Here is a 19,436-nt window from a genome sequence, read left to right on the forward strand (position 1 = left end):
CCGTGGCACCGGCATATGCCAATGTCTTTATGGTCGCCCAGGAACGTATATTCTTTCATGAACAAATCGCCAAGGATAACATCATTCTCCTGTGTCGATATATCGACGATCTGTTCATGCTGTGGCAGGGCATGACAGATGAGTTCGTAGACCTAATGACCACCATCAACGCAATGCCAGGACCCATCAAACTCACATATGCACATAGCAGTCATACCATCAATTTCTTAGACGTGACCGTGACGTTGAATGAAGGCAACATCAGCACCTCCATCTTCTATAAAGAAACAGATAGGAACACCCTCTTGCTCTCAAGCAGCCATCATCCTCCACCATTGAAAAAGGGACTGGCCTATTCCCAAATGCTCCGGGCAGCACGAATCTGTAGCAATACAGAAACACTCCCGTTACAGCTCGATAACATCATCGACAAGTTCCATGAAAGAGGTTACCAACTGTCGACCCTGCACCAGGCCAAAGCTAAAGTACTTAAACTTAAACGCGAAGACCTTCTTAAACCCAAAAACGTCAAAGGGGATAACACCAAGGTATTCCCATGGTCCACTACATTCGATACCAACAGCAGCCTTATACCCATTGCGAGTAAAGCCCTGTGGCCCATCTTAGCCACAGACCCCAAACTACCGTGCTTCTCCAAAATAAGACCGATGACATGCTACAAGAGGGGACGTAATTTGAAGGACCTATTGGTACACACGGACATAACCGGGTTCGATGACAACAGAGCATCCACAAGGCAAAGAAAAATCCCAGGATGCTACAAATGTATCAAGTGCACCACATGTAACTATCTGATCCAAGGTTCATCCTTCAAACACCCCCATGAAGATAAAAGGCTACAGATCCGACATATATTGACCTGTAGCACCAGATATATCGTATACATCATAGTATGTCCGTGTGGACTATACTATGTTGGTATGTCCACTCGACAATTTAAGGAGCGGATGGCCGCACACCGCTCGGCTATAAATGCTGCTTTAATGAATAAACCAATGGACCAGCCAGTGGCGGCTCACTTCAAGGCCAAGGGCCACCCACTGGCATCATTACGCTATTTCATGATCGATCACATTCCACCAATGCCTAGGGGGGGAGATCGCCAGAAAGCCCTCTTAAGATTGGAAGCCCGATGGATCTACAGGCTCAACACTGTTTCACCCAACGGGCTCAACGAGCGTATCATGTGGAATACACTAACCTAAACCCTTTGCGGTCTAAAGACGTGCCGTTGCTTTTGGGTGATATGTCTTTTTGATTGTTGCCTCCAGCAGGGCCTGATGGCCTGACCCCTCTTTTTGTAGGGCGATTAACTTATCCAGCATGGATAATCGACTGATTTTCTTTTTCCCATATATCATCTTTATTCAAGATGTCCCCAGATAATCTCTTCTGGATGTGTAAATGCCTTATATGTGCTTTTGATTTAATCTTTATTGTTTAGCACTTACGTGCACTACATATATGCTGCACGTTTTTTAGTATAACTACTTGCGATATTCACACCAGCATCATGTTTTTATAATTAGTGTTTGTATGCATTTTTTAATTTACACAGCACCATATATTTCACTACCAGCACCATTCCTTACCACCGCTGTTACGTGGAGTCAGGTAACCTAGCTACCGTCTCTAAACACCTCACGCTACCCTGTTTGCATGGCAACGGGTGTTAGCGTGCAAGACGCAGCATGGTGACGTCAGATACAGGAAGTAACGTCCGCTTTGCATCCCGCTGGCGGCGTCTCCCCGTTCTGAACCAGTCCACCGGCCACGTACAACGGAAGGAGGTGCCTTCTTGCTGCACACACTGTTATAAGGTAGGACCCTATGTTTGTTATGTTGTATTGCTGTCTGCCTGAGGAAGGGGAAGGTTGTCCCCGAAACTGTTGCACGAATAAATTTGCTTATTTTCTCACAAGCCCTGGAGTGCCGCGCTGGTGATTTACCTCCTTGGAGTTATCCTCACCCACCTGCATATACAATTTCTACGAAGGCACCCAGGCCATCGACCAAGGTACCAGGAGTGCCAGATCGCAAGTATCCTGTATATATATATATATATATATATATATATATATATACACACACACACACACATGCTGCATGTAAGTATATATTGTAACACTGTAGGGGAACTGGATGCCTTTTCCTGGGGTAGAAGGCAGCAGCTGAGAAATCATACAAGTCCAGTCTTTGGGGGTGCAACTGGCTGCAACCAGTTTTATTCAGTAGAAAATAAAAATAAACAACAAAATAACTAACTAAGCACAGGATATTCCTAACTATCTCTAAACAGAACACCCAGATTTCCAGTCACTACTGGATAGCTTACTTGCATCAGAAAGCTTATTCCTCTCACAGAGATTCTGCAGCCTCCCCAGGCAGTCTGCACACACTGATCAGTCCAACAGCTCTACATGGGCCTTGCACAGCTGCAAGTGCTGATTAGCCCTCTGTGAGGTCAAACACCTGAGCTGGGCCTTACTCAGCTTTAACAAAAAAGAAACATTCTCAGGAAAGTTTTCCTGTTTCTAAAAGGTGTAAGACAAGAACCTGGGACAAATATACCTGCCCTCAAACACTATTCCAGTGTTCTTGTCACATTTTATATATATTCACATTATATATAGATATATATATATAGATATATATATCTATAGATATATCTATATCTATATATATATATATATATATACACACACACACGGTCAACAGTGGTTAGCATCACTCCCTCCCTCACAGCACTGAAGTAATTGGTTCAATTCCTACCATGGCCCTAACTGTGCAGAGTTTGTATATTCTCCTTGTGCGTGCATGAGTTTCCTCTGGGTACTTAAGTGTTCTCCCAAAATTATACTGGCAGGTTAATTGTCTCCCCAAGAAATGAACCCTAGAATGAATGTGTGTACGGAATATAGTGCCACTGGAGCAGGGATTGAATGTTTGATTATTCTCTGTAAAGCGCTGTGGAAGATGTGTGCTCTATATAATAACTGGAAATAAATAAACACACATACACACATATTTTCCAAATGCAGGCTGTATTGTGCAAAACTTATGACGCATTAGGGATGGAGGATAGAAGCACCTGAAAGCAAATGCAAAGAATAATAGAAATCCCCATCTACTGCATTATTCATCAGAATAATTTACAGCAGATAACACCACATTCAGAAGATTGTTGCTTTTCTATTGCTATTTTATCGGTTTCCTAAAAAGCAGAAAATGTTATTTGCTATAGAGAACAAATAGTTGTTCTTTCAAATGGGAAAATGTAGGAGATAGGCATTAACAAAGAAGATAATTGTGCTATTTTATGCATTAAGCCTTTCATACGTATCAGTGAAACTTTAAACATGTGGAAACCTTAGTATTTAAGAGGTGTAACAGGCATTTAAAATAAGTTGCACTAATAGTCGTACACTGATCTGTGTTGCAGTATATTGCCATTGCTGCCCACAGACAGGAGAAGTATACCCAGCTCAGAGGTGACTGAGAAAATGAGGCAGGCAGCTTTCTCACCAAGGGGGTGATTCTAATTTAATCGGTCCCCCGCATGTTTGCATGGGCAGAGTCATTTATGCGCATGTGCACAGCGAATAGATTATTCGCCAGGTGCTCACACAAAACAGTGCGGGCGGCTGGCGATTCACCCAAGGGAGCATTCCCATGAAAACGCTGGTCATTCTCATGGTAATTCCCCGATGACATGGGGTGCGGGGGGTGGGCAGCTGACATCAGTTGCACGCCCACTTCCCGCATAGGGCGCACGCAGAACCATTATTCAATGGTTGCCGACCATCGACTGATTTCTCCCTAACACCCAAACTGTGAATGGATGTTTATGCAAAACATCCATTTGCAGCTGGGCCGGAGGTCACAGCGTGCAAGTGGGTGGGGGAGGGAAGGAAAGGCTGCGAAATTCAGCAATAGACAATACAACCAAGTCTGCACAGCGCTGAGTCCACAATAAAGGCCATCAAATGCTGCAGTGCTTCTTTAGGTTTACTCTATATGTATATGACCAACAAAAACTGTATGCTTTAAATATGTTTGTATGAAAGAAATTGTACTTTATGTAATTACCTTGAGATGTATTGTCTGTAACATAATGAATCACGGCTGGACTGGTCACCTGCACCTGGCGAAAGAACGTATGGGAGGGTATGGGCCAAAATTGTGCTGTGGAGCTCCTCGTTCCAGCGTGACACTGGGATGCAGGGAGATGGGGGACTGATGTGAGGTCACATTCCTATAAATTGTGATGTGACCCTAGAAAGATTGGTTATGCCCCACAATGAATAACCACAACTTTTTCCATGTGTGTGCACTGAGGGATGCTGGTCCCAGCTTATCACTACCAGTCACTGACCCAGTGTCCCGGGTGAGTGCCAAGTGGTCAGGCGGTCCACATGACAGCTTTCAATCTAGGAGGAAGGGGTAAGCTGAGAAGAGATAAGGAGCGAGGAGAGAACGCATTAGTTATAATTGTATCGATTGTATCGAGGGCTGGTAGGTCTTGATGAGCAGTCCCACAGTATGAAAAGGCTTCAATGTAAGACTATCAAAAATTCATGAATTGCAGTAAAAGGGTGTTGATTGCCATTTCCCATTCTTTGTTATTTTAACACCTGGCCAAGCTGACATTACATCTCAGCAATAATGTAGAGCAATTAATCTACATGCTCCATTCATAGGGAAAAGAAAAAGTGCTGCTTACCTAATAATACATATCATTTTGTTTTAGATTTTTCTCAGTTTCAGAAATGTGTAGCTGTATAAAAAACAAGTCCTGTAAAGCACGTCATGTAGCAAGGACATTTATTTATATGAAATGATGCTTGTAGCAAACATCAGACCTGGCCTTTAACAATACATATGTACAAATGCTGCTGAGCGTCATTCCATTGTGAATGGTTCACGAAGCTTGCATCCAAACTATAGAATTCCTCACGAATGATGCTTTATTTGACATTATGACAAGGTTTGCACAAGTGAGTCACTGTAGTATGTATCACTGGGTCATGGTATTTATCAGCGAACTAGTAGATAATAGGACATGAAAACCATGATTTTCCATATAAGACTGGATTTCTTCACATTGCTGATATAAGATACTGATAGCGCGCAGGAATAGAACTCGTATTATTTTCATCCCATAGAACAACATTATACTAATATTGCCCATTTTGACATCTAATATATTTGAATGTGGCAATGCATGTAAAACATAACTGCAGAGCACATGCAGTATATAAAGAAATCATTAAGATACTGTAACAGATCTAAGGATGTACGTGATACCGTTAAAGCTTATAGCGCAGATAGAAATACAATCTCACATATAGCTATGACCAGGGCTATTTTTGTGCAGGCTGCAGCAGGAACTGTGGCCCTTATTCTAGTTCACTCTTTCTGACAAAATATTTCTTAGATGGACAAAACCACGTGCACTGCAGGTGTGGCAGGTGTAAAACCCCACCCAAATCTAATTATCTCTGCACAAGTAACACCTGCCTCACCTGCAGTGCACATGGTTTTGTCCATCTGAGGAATATTTTGTCAGAAACAGTGAACTAGAATAAGGGCCACAGTTCCTGCTGGAGCCTGCACAAAAATAGCCCTGGCTATGACTGTAAATGCTATGTTGTGGAGATTAAGGTTTTCTCCAGTAAATCATGAGCTACAGTAGTTTGTATCAGAGCATGTAACCACAAGGTGTCACAGTAGAGACATTAAGCATCTGAGTCTCGCTAGACAATATGAGGTTGCTTTCCCCATGTGTCTAATTAATGATCAAGTGTTCAGGAGGATGCTCTATTGCCTTTTAACAATGAGTCAGGTGCCTCCTGGCTCTGTCAGGGTGATGGCACTTGCTCTGTTACCGTAAGAGCAGCAGAAGGCTTCTGGGTGATGGATCGCACATCCTCAGTGTGACAGGCAGAGCTCTGTTGGTAATCACAATTATAAAATGTCCGCTAGTGTTATGTAAATGAAAATAAGATGAGGATTTAATACATCAATATTTGAAATAACTTCTATGCAGCACTAATGGGCCTAGTTATCAATCATTTTGACTAAAATAATGATGAAACAGGTGTTTTCAAAACTATTGAAGTACCTTAGTATCACTGGAATGTACCAATGGGCAATTGAAGGAGGGGTATGGGTTATTTGGGCGACATGCATTAAGTCAACCACTTAAGGTTGACAGGCCTTAGGTCAACACAAGAAAAAGGTCAACAGGGCTTTAGGTCGACAGGGTCATTAGGTTGACACAAGCATTGTGTCGACCTTGGGAAGGTCAAAAGGTTGACATGGTTTTTTCACTTTTTTGTCCCAAATATCTACACAGTTGATATGGACACCTAAAAAAGCGCACAGCGCCTCCACTCATAGCTCGCTACGCTCACAATGCTTCTGGCTCGGTGCCTCGCTACACTCAACACACTATGATATTCTCCCTCCACGCCCTAGTGGATGGTAGGTCATGAATTACCGGCTGTCGGCACATGTCGGTTGAAAAAAAAAGTGAAAAACCCATGTCAACCTTTTGACTGTCAACCATCCCAATATCGACACAATGCTTGTGTCAACCTACTGACCCTGTTTTTTGCAAGAATGCCATTATAAGATAAGCTGTCTTCCATCTGGTCCCTCTACCACTGCACTGCTCTGACAGACAGAGCAGACCTCAGAGCCAGCACTTGTAATTAACCATGCGTGCTGTCCCACTGCACTGAGGTCATGGGTTCCATTCTGTGGGTGCTCAAGGGCCCGAGCACCCACGTAAATTAATGAGCACCCACGGGCCCAAGTCCCGCTGCTGGGCCGCCATATTATCTTTTTATTAGCACCCACATCGCCGGACCCGCCACCTGGGAAACAGTATGCCGGGAAGAGGGTATTCTGTCCGCGGAGTACCTGCACTGTGGGGGAAATTTATGTAACTGCACTGTGGGGGCATTTATGTACCTGCACTGTGGGGGCATTTATGTATGTGGAACTCTGTTTCCGTAATTTGAATATTGGAGACAACTGTGCTCCATAATATAAATTGGTATTATTTTGTGGCCACACCCCTTCCCCATGAAGCCACTCCTCTATATTTTTGGCTTGAGCACCCACCAGCAAAAACATAAATCGGCACCTATAGCTCCATTCCTACTATGGCCCTAACTGTGTGCAGTTTGTATATTCTCACTGATGCAATATTTGACACATTCAAGCTTTGTTTTCAAATATTACAATGTGAATTTGCATCTGAGATGCAGACTGCCATAAATATGCCTCTAAGGTTTAACAGGTTAATAGGTTTCAGGAACTCTTTGTTGTTAATGATGTAAATAAAAGACAATCAAATAAACAAAAGAAACAGTTGTCTTGTCTGCCTGCCTAGTTCCATCATAGTCATTTCACAACAAAGGCTGGACTCGTACAGTATGAGAGCTCAGAGAACATTTCCAAGTGAAAGCTGTATGTCATACAGTAATTAGCACTTAGTACATATGAAAATGAGGTAAAACCCCTAGAAACAGGGGGTGAAATGTAATAGGATGAGAGATTCAGAAAGTGAGAGATTTGGTAAGAAATCTCCAGTTTTTTTAAACCGGCAATCACTTACACTTCCAAATCAAACTGGCTTTGCAGTGTAAATGATTGCCGCTTTAAAAAAACTTTTTCTTACCAAATCTCTCACTTTCTGAATCTCTCATCCTATTACATTTCCCCCAGTGTTTTTACTGCAGTTTTCCTTTAGTACATCCTGGCCTTAATGCTGGTTGGTTGAATTCTCCAGCACATGAGTAATGAAATATATGAAAATATTCCATTATGACATCAGAGAAAATAATAATGCTAATGTATTACCAATTGGGTTATATTAAAGTGTTCTTATCATGCCAAAGCTACTTGGAAATGAGATGGATCTAGCTCTCAAACTGCAGGACTTTGTGTAAATGTAAAAGCATTGTGTGTGTGGGATTAAAAGACACCATGCGAAGGTCTTACTTCTAAAATCAATATACCTTTGTCCATGCTGGGAAAACTGCATAGAATACAGATCTATTTGCAATGGGCCACTCTTCCAGAAATTATGTTTCCCATGCATACAGTAAGAATCTATATATCGGTATTACTGTAAAATGTGCATAGAAATTCCTCTGTATGACAGTGACAAGGTATATGACAGTGACAAGGAGCTGCTTCACTTCTTCATTTAATTTGTATTCTGGTGCCACTGGCATTCATTTTGATATTTATATCTGTCCTTGCATACCAAGAAAATATACTGTACTTGCATGTGTGATGGAAAATTGGTGTATGGCATACTAACTTAATAGAATAAAGCTATTCTCCCCCCCCCCCCCCCCCCCCTCTCTCCCTCTCCCTAACTCTCTCTCACTAACTTTATCTCCATCTCTCTCCCTCTCTCTTGTCATTGACATTTTACAGCCCATTATTGCCAGTTGCCTAAAAATATTGTTAGAGTAAGTCCTGTAAAAACTATCATGGGTTAATGTAGAAAGAGATCCTCCAATGCAAATATAATGGTTTACAGACATGTACTTTTTGCTCAATAAAGGTGCTCTGAATATATTTTTAAAATTCCATAATTAAAAGCAATAACAAACTGTTATACACATGTTGTAGCTCTAACACATTAAGAACAGATTCTCTTGGCAGAAAAGTGCTGATATTTTAAAATGAACAGTCATTTATCTATATAAAAACAGTATATAACATTCATTAACCTCAGATGACTAAAGAACATCTGTCAACATTAATTGTAGGTCACACTGGTGCTATTTAGCATGGGTTAAATTAATCGTGCTTTCAGGGGGAAATCCTATTAGAAGCAGCACACGCAAAGCATAATCCCCCAATAAGCAGCCGCTGGGTCCCGCAATAGCACATGGGATCACAGACTTATCCCTGGTCCCATGTGCTTTCGTCTGGTCGTGGGTCCATTTTGGTTTGATAAAAATGGACCTTAATTAGATACCTTGGTAATGACCATCAGTCATTAATCGCGATATTGGATTTTATTGTTCAGAAACCCCATTGTTGGTAATAGGATAGCGGGCTTAAAATTATGTGGCTTGCCATGATAGCCAACTACAGGAGCAGTACATGTTAATGCATATGGAACTCTGTCTGGTTATATACTGTATTTGAAGGATTTTTTATCTTTATTTTCCATTATATTCCATTATAGGCCTAAAATAGATGTGAGGAGCGATTGGGCAGTATTCAATGAGGCTGATTCGCCATGTTCTACGGCTAATGTGTGCTATTTTCATGCAATAAGGTGAATCTTTGTACTGAAAAAGTGAATCACCCTATTCAACGTGCAATATTCGCCGACGGCGAACAGTGAATGACAGACAATTCGCCGTCTGATAGTCTCCGCAATTCACTGTGGTTTTTCAATGGGTTTTTCTATGTGATTCGCAGTGAGTGTATTCAATGAACAGATGGTGAATTGCTTTCTAAGTGATTTTCGCCGTGTGTCACCGAGTAGCAATCGCCATCTTTTTATGGTGAACTGGAATGTGAACTTTTAAAATAAAGGGTTTTTTTTTGGTGTAAAAAATTGAAGAATTTTATTATGTGAAGGGGCATGCTATTTTTATTCATGTGCTTACAGCACAGGAATATATATTTAATAAAAAAAAATATTATTATTTTTTTTACCGAGAGCCGCTCATTAGATATTCATATATTCACTGCTTCCGATCATTACATATGCACGATCGGGAGTAGCGCAAGCGGCTCCCTACCTGCGTTCCCTGCTAGCTCTCCTGGGGGCAGCTTGTGCTGCCTGGGTCCCGGGGAGCTCTCCTCCCCCCACATACATTCTGGGGCAGGCAGGGAGACTTCCATCTCCCTGCCTGCCGCCGTCCCCCGGCTCCCTGCGGCGTCTGCCGCAGGGGTTAAGAATCGCCGTCAGGGGCAGCGAGCCCCTGTGGCATTGAATACGGTGTCAGCGAGGGCTCCAGCCCTCCGGAACATGGCGACTGTGCAGCGAGTCCTAAACAGGATTCGCTGCACATGCCGAGTATTCACATTGAATACTGCCCATTGTATAGTGTCGGGAAAAACAATACGTGTGGGGAGCAAATATGTGATCATACACAATGCTGAAGATGGTCATGGAGAGATCACTAGGCTGAATACATTTGCTTCTTCTAAAGGAGAAAGAAATTGGAGCTAATTCAGAGGTCAGAAAAAAAATATTTGGCCTGGGTCCCGAGATCACTTAGGCTGGTTATCAAATGGCTCTACTTTCCAGTTACAATCCATTCTAAGAGGATTAGCGTGTGTGTTTGGAATCACAGCCTGCATAGGATGTTTGATATTTATTATGATCCTTTGTGATTTTATCATTCTGGTGGGCTGGGCTTTTTTTCCCTACACACACATGGGGCCTGATTAACACAGGGGCAACAGCGGAAGCAAGGGGACAATGTTTTCAGTCTATGATTACATATGAGTTACACTGCGCATGCATCCTAATGCAGACTACAAGCAAATACATTACATTTCAGGCCATTTCTGTGCAGTAACAGAAAGGGGTTGCAAGCCAGATTCAGGTGTTAGAAAATACATCTAAGAACACATTTGCACCAGCCAGGTGGTCATGCTTAGATGGAAATGCTGCACCTTCATTAGAGCAGGTGCAACCGATGGTGTTTTTTAATGCCCACAGCGTCAGACACAACTGGTGGACATCTATGTAAAAGGACCAACAGCCACGGCATTAACATAAACAAAGCATATCAAAAGTAACAGCAGCACTCATGGTTTTGTAGAAAAAAGTGTAATGGTCACATACAAATACGACAAATGAGGCGCCTTGAAAAAGAGGCTCCGTGCCTCGAAACTACAGATTTGTATCTAACCATTACACTTATTTTTTACTACAAAACCATATATATATACTAGTAAGCCCGATTCGAAAGCTAGTCAGCTACCTTGTGATGTTTCACTCGCTGCCAACAGATGGCAGTGTTTCGGAGACACAAAGACACTAGGATATATATATATATATATACACACATACCGAACATCAACATGCGGCACTCAGGAGGCTCAATAGGAAGTAAGTTCAAAAGGTGAATGTGCGTTTTAATCAATCAAGGTTTCGGGGCCATTTAACCCCTTCACTATATGATATATAGTGCAATAAGGGAGGTTTGGCGCCACTAGGATGATTTAGGTCTCAAATAAGTTATGTGGGGAAGATTAATATATCAGTATGTTTGTTAAAAATCAGTAAAAAAACAGTGTACACTACCTTAGTTTATAAGGGTGTCTGCTCTCCCCTAAGTAAGAGTAATGGTAGGTTACAGAAAATATCGTATTCAAATGGATAGGGATTCAGCGATCAATGGTGTAATACATTCCCATTAATAGGTTATTAAAAATAAATAATTATGAACCAAAATAATTAATCAGCCAAAACAATGTCCTTAGTTTAAAAAATATAACATGGTACATTTATTAAGGACCATAGTGCACAAGATAAAACATGGGTAAGCACTAGATGAAAAGGGCAGCCATGAAGCACCAATTTGTACTTTGAAAAGTCTGTGGAGTGACTCCTGATTCCGTGAAAGAGGAAATGCTGTTTATTTCATATATATATATATATATATATATATATATATATATATATATATATATATATATATATATATATATATGTGTAGGTGTGTTGGATATAGAGAGCGCTATATAAGAACCTCCACCTTCCTGTGACATTCAATAGTGGATACCAGATTTGCGATTTGCAAACAAATTTTATTTAAAAAGAATAATATAGTCAATTTCGGACAGTTTTCACATAAAAAATAGTAAAATTATAATTCATATGTTTCCAATGAGTCGAGACCCAACGCGTTTCGCCGACGAACGGCTTCCTCAGGGGTAGTAGACTCTATGAGAATATAGAAAGCCCTTTAAATATTTTTAATTGTAGGTACAATATTTAATGGTATGCTGAGTTTTGTTTACATACCGGGATTCTGAGCTTATGCAAGATCTCAGGTTGAATTATTTTAAAACTTCTTATGACGCTTGGATGACGTCTAAAAATTTAAAACATATACAAACATAAAAAGTCTGGTGGAGGGGGGACATGTGTATAGGATAGGTTACGGTGAGCAGGAGGTACCCTGTTAAACTTCCTGTTGAGTACATACCCTGTGGTGTTTAAAGGTCTGTCATACAGAAATCTGTCCAGTATTTATACGAATAGCACTGTTCAAAGGTTTTGAAGAGCACCTGAATAATAAATTTTACATTTTAAATAAACATATATTCTAGGCGTTTATTTATAATTTCTAAGCGGTAACCCACCGGAAAAGGATGGGGGGAGCCGTATTGAATTCAATACGGCTCCCCCCATCCTTTTCCGGTGGGTTACCGCTTAGAAATTATAAATAAACGCCTAGAATATATGTTTATTTAAAATGTAAAATTTATTATTCAGGTGCTCTTCAAAACCTTTGAACAGTGCTATTCGTATAAATACTGGACAGATTTCTGTATGACAGACCTTTAAACACCACAGGGTATGTACTCAACAGGAAGTTTAACAGGGTACCTCCTGCTCACCGTAACCTATCCTATACACATGTCCCCCCTCCACCAGACTTTTTATGTTTGTATATGTTTTAAATTTTTAGACGTCATCCAAGCGTCATAAGAAGTTTTAAAATAATTCAACCTGAGATCTTGCATAAGCTCAGAATCCCGGTATGTAAACAAAACTCAGCATACCATTAAATATTGTACCTACAATTAAAAATATTTAAAGGGCTTTCTATATTCTCATAGAGTCTACTACCCCTGAGGAAGCCGTTCGTCGGCGAAACGCGTTGGGTCTCGACTCATTGGAAACATATGAATTATAATTTTACTATTTTTTATGTGAAAACTGTCCGAAATTGACTATATTATTCTTTTTAAATAAAATTTGTTTGCAAATCGCAAATCTGGTATCCACTATTGAATGTCACAGGAAGGTGGAGGTTCTTATATAGCGCTCTCTATATCCAACACACCTACACATCTCCATTCTTTGACCTTCACTAACAGGGAGGTCTTATAGAGTAGCTGCTACAGGTAGCGCATAACGACGGTCTTTTTCTCCCATATATATATATATATATATATATATATACACATACACTGTACACTGCCTATAGCGCCTAGGGTAAGGAATCTAATATAAATAAAATATTTTTGCTTCCATGTTCCAACTGTCTATCTCCACCTGTTAGATTTTATATTTATATATTCATATGTCTGCAGGGTACGTAATATAATGTAATAATATATATGTTAACCTTATGTCAGAGAATATTTTTCAGGCATGACAGCTGGAATTCATGGATACTGAATACTTAAAATGCAATTTATTTAATGCTTCTTGCTAACATGGCATTATACTATTGGTTATCGGATCATTAGTGTATATAAATATTATCTACATATAATATATAGATGAGTATTCTGCAAGCAGAAGAAGAGTCGGCACTCCACAGTCTGATCCAACTGGTGTATTTAAATATAAAAAAAATACATTACATGTGGTACAGTGACATCAACGTTTCATGGCCCCCCCGGCCATTTCATCAGGATGTGGTGCTGCATGTGGATAAAGTGCAAAGATGTGGACAACAGTGTGCGTTCCTACCTGATATATATAGTGGTAGTAGTACCTTTACAAGTGGGCAAATCAAGCAAAGTGATCTCCCTCCGTGCCCCGGGTCGGCGTGTGTGGCACTTCCGGGTTGCATACAGTGCTCGTTATTCCCTGTTGCCAATTCAATTGTCCACATATGCACTTGCACTTTATCCACATGCAGCACCACATCCTGATGAAATGGCCGGAGGGCCATGAAACGTTGAGGTCACTATACCGCATGTAATGTATTTTTTTTATATTTAAATATACCAGTTGGATCAGACTGTGGAGTGCTGACTCTTCTGCTTGCAGAATACTCGTCTATATAATTTTTGCTATCGGTACGGCACCCCAGCAATTACTTTCATCTTCCAGAGTGCCAAAGAACATTGCTATATACATATAATATATAATATAATATATTTCACATTTAATAAAGCTTTTAAAAACTTTATTCAGAGCTGATCCCAGCCCTATTTCTCAAAACGGGTGATTATTGAATGACTGAGCATGCGTCTGTGCCACAATGCACATGCGTGACGCCAGCATGCGAAAAACTTCAGCCAAATTCAGCCGGACACAGTTTGATTGACAGTAAGTCACCGTTTGTGGGTGTAACCGGCTGTTTTCTGGGAGTATCGGGAAAACGCAGGCGTTTGAGGTCAGCTCCGGCCTCGATCAGCCTGGTTCTATCGCACTGGCAGGGTAGGTCCTGGGTTATACACAGACAGTGAACAAAGGAAAAATCATTTCATGGTGACTGAGTTGCATATGGATCTGCAGCTGTGCAATGAGCTGCAACATTTTCGCAATACTTTTGCAAGCTTGCAGATGTTGAGATTTCCCTTTGGTGGGCAGTGGCTGTCTGAAAGCAAGATGCTGCAATTTCCCACAGCATCAATCAGGAATGAATAACCCCCAGGAATGAAATACTGCATTTTATGAGTACTCAGATATATGCCTTTATCTGCCTTATATACTGCTTTTAGTAATTTGTAATAAGGAAAATGAGGGTATGTAAAGACACACCCAATGGGTGGGGCAAAACATGCCTCCTGGAGCTGACACACCCCTTGGTAGCAAATACACACCAAATGGGTGGGGCAAAACATGCCTCCTGGAGCTGACACACCCCTTGGTAGCAAAGACAAACCTTCTCTTTCTTTAGCTGTAAAATATTGGAGGGTATGCAAATAATATGGTAGCCTTTAATTAAATACAAGAGGACACATTTGTTTTTTTGACTAATACATTTCATTCTGGCCCTCATTCTGGTTGAATCACAAAGCAGCGCTTTTTAACTGCTTTGCGAGCCAACTAATGTCGCCCTCATGAACGCAAGCCCCCCGCATGTCCCCGCAGGCCTGCCAATGGATGTTTTGCATAAATATCCATTTGCAGCCTTTCAGTTGATACACACCCCCCCCCCCCCCATCCCTAACTGCACTTCTCTCTCTTTAGGTAGGTCATCCATTTATTATACATCTTATTTGACTTTAAGATAACAAAGAATATTGACCCAGATAAACATACCACTTTTTATAATTATTTACGGTTTTAAATATCTGTTACAATTATGCAATCCCTATGCTTACATAACCCAATGGCGCACATATCATTAAGCAAAAGGAACTTGTGTTACGCTACAGAGGCTTTTAAGCATATTATTTATGAATGATTTAAAATAGATTTTAGGCTTCGTCTTACTTCAATTAACTTTTACTAAATTTGAAACTTTGGTTGAAACAACTATCTCACCCTTCATATTCTTTCCAAGCCATAAATCAAGGTGACAGCAAAACAGCTTGATAACAGTCTTAATGAATATTTAAAATGTACTTTTACAGTAATTGTAGAAACATGATCAGTATGTGTATCATAAGGGGCTCATTCAATGCACTTAAATAAACATGGAAATCTTTCCTTTGACCTCAACAGAAATGATGTTACAACAACAAAATATGCATAGAAGCTTTACGGCAAAGCACATTATAGTTTTATTACAGCAGCATCAGTAGCAGTAGCAGTAATGGTTTACAGAAAGGAAAGAGCCGTCGTACTCACTGGATAACTCAAGAACATGTGGACAAACAAATGATTCTCCTAAAGAGAACAGTCTATTTAAATTATAATTCATGATTTTGTATGCTCATGTGTATGTGCGTATGTGTGTGCATCATATATATATATATATATATATATATATATATATATATATATATATACACACAACCCAATAGTGTTATTAAGCGCCCATAAAATTTTTTATCAATACAATTTGTAATATCTTTCCACTCAATGTAGAATTAACATCCACCAGGATTTCAAATAAAAAACATTTATTAAAAAATATATATAAAAGGTAATACACTTGGAAGACTTTTCTCGGAATAGCGATCAAACAAAGAACCCGACGCGTTTCGTCCCTTTATGGGACTTCATCAGGGGTTAGACATAAATCTACAAGAGTAGAACATAGTTGTAAGTATTAATGGGAAAGACGTTGATAACTTATACATATCTTTATGTGACTTAACATAAGAAAATATATATATATTTAAGACAGAGATGGCGAACAGAATGGATACAGAACAGATAAACGGGAGAAGAAATGACTGAGAGTCTGTCAATAATTGACTAAAACGAATTGAATCATCAGCAATATAAATTTAGCAAAAAAGTTATTCATTTGGCAAAAAAATATATATATACAGTAGATAGGTCCGGAATGGAGTTTATACAAATACCAATAGGCGTATAGTAATATATATAATGGCATACCTTTTCAGCAATAAGGGATGTTTTTTAATTAGTACAGTGTTTTGGAGGATTTATTCACGCTGGATCTTCTAAATGATAAATTACTACTGTAAATAAAACGGTTTTAATTATTATTCTTCGTGTATATTTATATGAAAATTTCTTTTTTAATAATAATGAATAAATATACCTGTAGTACTTGTCCCTTATTTAGAAGATGTTTTTTTAGATTTATATGATCCGTCTTTATTCAGATCACGTGGCTGGACCTACAAAACATATATGTGTGTAACTGGTCTGCTCCTCGTGAATGATCATCCACAATGTAATATCTGGGCTCCCGTTTTTCTTATGAGACCGCGTCACCTCGCCACGCTTCAGGCACGGTGGCTCGCTGCGCTCGCCACACTATATAAAATCAACTCCATGCGTAGTTGGATAGTAGGGGTATGAAAAAATGTGGTGCATTTAACATGGGAGCCCAGATAATACATAAGTACCATATATATTATATATATATATATATATATATATATATACATATACATACAGGTCGAGTATCCCGTATCCGAATATCCGTTATCCGAATTATTCCGAAATACGGACATTCAGGAAGTCGAAAGTCGATTCTCTATCGAGGGAATCACTTCTTACCAGAAAAACTAAGGATGCAGATTCCATGAAAGAGAGAATGGGCTGGGTGAGGGACTTTAATGATGCTGACAACATTATTACCACAGCCTCGAGAAACCTCTGGCCAGTGATCCAACAGGACCGTGATCTGATTAAATTGAAGAACAAATCGATTATGCCCTGCTATAAAGGAGGCCGAAATCTAAGAGATTGGGTGGTGCGCACAGATCTTGCAAAGCGACTGCCTCCCAACACCAGGACCAAAGCTGGGGGATGTTATACCTGCACTGGCTGCACGACGTGCAGTGGGATGTCAAGCACCAGACACTTCTTTCATCCACTTTCGGGTGCTCAGTTCAACATCAGACATGCTGTATCATGCAAAAGCACCCATGTTGTGTATCTTATCCGGTGCCCATGTGGTATGGGCTATGTAGGAAAAACCATCAGGACATTTCGTGAGAGGATTGCCCTCCATCGCTCCGCCATCAGGGCAGCCATCAACGATAATGACAATGATCAACCTGTGGCCAGGCATTTTGCCACTGAATTTAAATTTATAAACATGTGATTGGCACCCGCATGTTTATGCTGAACAGGGGTCCGGCACTCCACTTTAACATGCACACAACAACCAAGGTGCCATCCACATGAAATGTATAAGTCCAGGTGTACCCAACGGCACACGGGCGGCACTCAGTGGATTTTCACAAAAAGCAATAAGAAACTACAGACCACTCCACAGTTAAGGTGCGACGTTTCGATAATTTAATATCAATAATCGACAATTTAATATCGTTTTCAAGTCCTTGTCGCCCGTGTGCCCTTGGGTACACCTGGACTTAGATATATAAATATATATATATATATATATATATTTATACACACACACACACACACACACACACACACAACTGGGGTTTGGCACTCCCTGTTACTAATTACAGCTGCGCCGGTGCCTACACTAAAAAGTACAGGAACATAACGGTGGGGCACTCGTTGCTTTTTCAAAGAAATACAATCCAGCCAATTAGCAGCAACGTTTCAATTTATGGAAAAATTGTCATCAGGTAACTGTATTCAAGCATTTATTATTCTGCTCAAGGATACCATGCATGATTCTAAATATTTCTGTGGGACTGTCATTTGTTATTTAAATTATATCCATGCATTTATTATTCCTTTCATCTGTACCCAGTCTTGTTACGTCATTTATGTGAGGCAATACAGAATTCTCAGCACCATACAAATAAACAATGATAAGCTATGGAGTCCAGGTGGATGGTTTATAATTATACTGTATTTTCATTATTCTTAATTGAAATTGTAACACTTATTTTTTTTATGTATTTCTTTTATGTATTTATGTATTTTTATTTATGTATTTTGTGTTCTACAATTTAAAGCATTAGCATAAATAAGCAAAAGAAGCCCAAAAGGTGACAACCCACACTACTTTTATAGCCACAATGACCGATTGCCCATCTAGCACATGTCATGGTCTGCATAGATTTTCTGCCCATTAGTAACAGGAGGATACCATATGTCTATTTATTTGTACACTAGAAAAAATGACACTATTAAAAGAGTATGAATTTTGCTTAGATGTTCTAACCTATTCCCATTTTAAGATCTTTACTGTAGCTTCATTAATTTAATCTTGGTTTGGCCTCGGACATGCTTTAAAGTCCCACTGCCGCTTATGGGAAACATAGCTGGATCAACCTGTCCCTGTAGCACAAAAGCCTAAACCAAGAGGTTTTAATTGGTCCTACTGCTGTCATCAGATAGCAAATTAGATTGAGGTAATTATTGGATAAATGACCACAGGCTCAAACCCCAGAGCTACAGTTGAGGGAAAAAAGCCAATTAATATTTTTTTCCCTGTAGAAGGTAATGCAGCCTTAAATTAATCTTGAAAGTGAAGCAACATCAGCCAGTCTTTAGTACGTGTCACCAAGGATATTGAATGCCTCTTCATGATTGATGTACCTATACTGCCTCACCACTATGCAAATCACATTCTGCATGAATCTAATTGAAATTACTCCTCTTTTCCTATTCACCTATTAATCAATTACATCAACATTCCTTAAAACTCATACTATATTATAAAAGGCTAACACTGCTCCTTACCCGTATCAGAGGAATTCAAGTGTTGTGTGCACCAGTGGTCACCCGCGTAGACTTTACGGTTATGTTATTAAGTCAATTTGACGGCCTGGAACCTAGTATGAAAATATTTTCCCTCTCACCTTCTTAAATAATTGACTTTTCAATAAATTGAGTTATTCAATAAATCTGTCTTTTCCCACATAAAGTG

At 39.9% G+C, this 19,436-nt stretch overlaps 1 protein-coding gene across 3 annotated transcripts in view; it reads right to left on the reverse strand.

Annotated features, from left to right (window-relative positions):
- KCNN2 (potassium calcium-activated channel subfamily N member 2) overlaps positions 1 to 19,436 on the reverse strand; it is a 142,114-nt gene that overhangs the window by 99,026 nt on the left and 23,652 nt on the right. The window contains exon 1 of one of the 3 annotated variants that reach the window (XM_083151644.1): positions 2,357 to 2,477. The exons of the other annotated variants lie outside the window; for them this stretch is intronic. The gene's annotated coding sequence lies outside the window, so the exon portion shown is untranslated. Of the gene's footprint in view, positions 1 to 2,356; positions 2,478 to 19,436 lie in introns of those variants that run through there. 3 annotated transcript variants of the gene reach the window in all.

The sequence above is a fragment of the Crinia signifera genome, chromosome 1 (genome assembly GCF_055691185.1).
Source record: "Crinia signifera chromosome 1, ASM5569118v1, whole genome shotgun sequence".
Classification (NCBI taxonomy): domain Eukaryota; kingdom Metazoa; phylum Chordata; class Amphibia; order Anura; family Myobatrachidae; genus Crinia; species Crinia signifera.